Here is a 3,537-nt window from a genome sequence, read left to right on the forward strand (position 1 = left end):
CCCCCAGCCTTTTGTAACCACCTTTCTACTCTGTTTCTACCAGATTGACTTTTTTAGATTCTGCATACAAATGGGATCATACAGTATTTGTCTTTTGGTTCCGGGTTTATTTCTCTCAGCATAATGTCCTCCAGTTCCATCCATGTTGCTGTAAATGACAGCATTTTCTTGTTTTTAAGACTTTACAGTATTCCACTCTATGTATGTGTATGAGTGCGTGCTCAACAAAAGACAAAATTAAGAAAATAGCAAAACACAACACATTTGTAACACAAATATCTGACAAATGACTTTTATCCAGAGTATGTTAGGAAACTCTTAAAACTCAATAATAAAAAGACAATAACCTCATTTTGAAAAATGTACAAAAGACTTGAATAGACAATTCAATTCAAAGGAAGACATATGGGCTCCAAGTCACTGTTGCACAGCCTGGTGCCCCATGCGTGTGGGACAGTCCCAACCCACCTTGCTCTCTAGTACTTGTAAGGCTTTTCTTTTCAAAATGCCTGAGGAAGTGCACCATGAAGAGGAGGAGGTGGAGACTTTTGCCTTTCAGACAGAAATTGCCTAACTCAGGTCTCTTATTATCAGTATCTTCTATTCCAACAAGCAGATTTTCCTTCAAGAGTTGATTTCTAAAGTTTCTCATGCCTTGCACATGGTTCTCTATGAGGGCCTGGCAGACACTTACAAGTTGGACAGTGGTAAAGAGCTGAAAATTGACATCATGCCCAACCCTCAGGAATGCACCCTGACTTTGGTGGACACAGGCATTGGCATGACAAAGCTGATTTCATAAATACTTTGGGAACCATTGCCAAGTCTGATACTAAAGGATTTATGGAGGCTCTTCAGGCTGGTGCAGACATCTCCATGATTGTCAGTTTGGTGATGGCTTTCATTCTGCCTATGTGGTGGCAGAGAAAGTGGTTGTGATCACAAAGTACAACGATGATGAACAGTGAGCCTGGGAGTCCTCTGGTGGGGGTTCCTTCACTGTATGTGCTGACCATGGCAGGGGTACCAAAATGATCCTCCACCTTAAAGAAAACAAGACAGAGTACTTAGAAGAGAGATGAGTCAAAGATGCAGTGAAAAAGCACTCACAGTTCATAGGCTAACCCATCACCCTCTATCTGAGGAAGGAAAGAGAGAAGGAAATCAGTGATGATGAGGCAGGGGAAGAGAAAGGCAAGAAATAATAGAAGGATAAAGATAATGAAGAAAAGCCCAAGATTGAAAATGTGGGTTCAAAGGAGGAGGATGACAGTGGTAAGGATAAGAAAAAGAAAACCAAGAAGATCAGAGAGAAATACATTGATCAGGAAGAGCTAAACAAGACCAAGCCTATTTGGACAAGACACCATGATTACATCATCCAGGAGAAGTATGGAGAATTCCGTAATAGCCACACTAATGACTGGGAAGACCACTTGGCAGTCAAGCACTTCTCTATAGAAGGTCAGTTGGAATTCAGGGCATTGCTATTCATCCCTAGTCAGGCTCCTTTTGACTTCTTTGAGAATAATAAGAATAAAGACACCATCAAACTCCACATCCTTCATGTGTTCATCGTGCACAGCTGTGATGAGCTGATACCAGAGGATCTCAACTTTATCCATGGTACAGTTGACTCTGAGGATCTGCCCCGAACATTTGAGAAATGCTCCAGCAGAGCAAAATCTTGAAAGTCATTCACGAAAACATTGTTAAGTAGTACCTTGAGCTCTTCTCTGAGTTGGCAGAAGACAAAGAGAATTACAAGAAATTCTATGAGGTATTCTCTAAAAATCTAAAGTTTGGAATCCTCAAGGACTCCCCTAACTGGCAACACCTGTCTGAGCTGCTGCACTTTCACACCTCCCAGTCTGGAGAAGGGATGACATCTCTGTCAGAATATGTCTTTGTTTTATGAAGGATATACCTACTACATCACTGATGAGAGCAACGAACAGGTGGCCAGCTCTGCTTTTGTGCAGTGAGTACAGAAGTGGGGCTTTAAGGTAGTGTATGATACCAACCCCACTGATAAGTACTGCATGCAGCAGCTCAAGGAGTTTAATGGGAAGGGCCTCGTCTCAGTTACCAAGGAGGGTCTGGAGCTACCTGAAGGTGAGGAGGAGAAGAAGAAAATGGAAGAGTGCAAGGTAAAGCTTGAGAACCTCTGCAAGTTCATGAAAATAATCTTGGATAAGAAGGTTGAGAAGGTGACAGCTTCCAATAGGCTTGAGTCTTCACCTGCTGCATTGTGACCAGCATCTATGGCTTGACAGCCATTATGGAGCAGATTGTGAAAGCCCAGGCACTTTGGGACACCTCTATGATGGTTACCTGATGGCCAAAGGGCACCTGGTGATCACCGTGAGCACCCCATTGTGGAGACGCTGTGGCAGAAGGCTGAGGCGGACAAGAATGACAAGGCTGTCAAGGACTGGGTAGTGCTGCTGTTGGAAACCAAGCTGCTCTTCTGACTTCTTCCTTGAGGATCCACAGACCCACTCCAACTACATCTACTGCATGATCAAGCTAGGCCTAGGTATCAATGAAGATGAAGCGACAGCAGAGGAACCCACTGCTACTGTTCCTGATGAGATCCTCCCGTTTGAAGGCAATGAGGTTGTGTCTCACATGGAAAGAATAGATCAGGAGTTCACACTTGGAAACCTTGTGCGCTCTGTGTAGTGTTCTCAGGGCTCCCACCACAGCCTTGAGTGGCCCTGTCCCATCTGCCTCACTCCGATGATGCCTAGTGTTTTTTCTCTCCCATCCTTGTATCTAGGGCAGGAAACAAGGGCATCAAGCCCCATTTCCTCCCTAATTTGACAACAGGATTGGATGTTGTGTATTGTGGGGTTTTAAAAATTTTGTTCTGAAATTAATCTATGCAAAATAAAGAAGATGCCATTTTATATAAAAAAAGAAGACATATGAATAGCCAGTACGCAAATGAAAAGGTGCTCAACACTTTAGTTATCAGGAAAATGCAAATTAAGACCAAAGTAAGAAACTACTTTATACTCACTAGAATGGTTAAAATTCAAGATGATAATACCAAATGTTGGCCAAGAGGTGGAGCATGGACTTTCATACATTGCTGACTACAAAACAGTACAAATACTTGGCAGAACGGTTCAGTAGTTTTATTCATTTTTCTAAATATAAGCAAATGTATCTTAACCTAAGGCAGAGGAATTATACTACTAGATGTGTACTTAAAATAAATGAAATGAGTTGTAGGAATTACTTGTATATTCTGGTTATAGTATTGCAGCTATCTTCTGTCACTCAGCAATTTGCCTTTCCCTGTCTTAGTATGCCTTTGGATAAACAGAAATTCTTACTTTTAAAGTAGTCCTACTTATCAGTCTTTCTATTTACAGTTAATGCTTTTTATGTCCTGATAAAATATATGTCCATAAAATGACATAAAAGCAAAACCTAGAAACAACCCAAATGCCTATCAACAATTTAATGGATAAACAAACTGGTATTTTAATGTAAATACAATAATAACAATAATAATGAAATGTTGAT

The 3,537-nt window shown here is 41.2% G+C and overlaps 1 pseudogene; it reads left to right on the forward strand.

Annotated features, from left to right (window-relative positions):
• The first annotated feature begins 505 nt into the window (after positions 1-505).
• Positions 506-2,685, forward strand: LOC108516518 (heat shock protein HSP 90-beta pseudogene; annotated as a pseudogene).
• Positions 2,686-3,537: the final 852 nt, after the last annotated feature.

This window comes from Rhinopithecus bieti, unplaced genomic scaffold (assembly GCF_001698545.2).
Source record: "Rhinopithecus bieti isolate Rb0 unplaced genomic scaffold, ASM169854v2 scaffold_37657, whole genome shotgun sequence".
In the NCBI taxonomy this organism is placed as follows: Eukaryota; Metazoa; Chordata; class Mammalia; order Primates; family Cercopithecidae; genus Rhinopithecus; species Rhinopithecus bieti.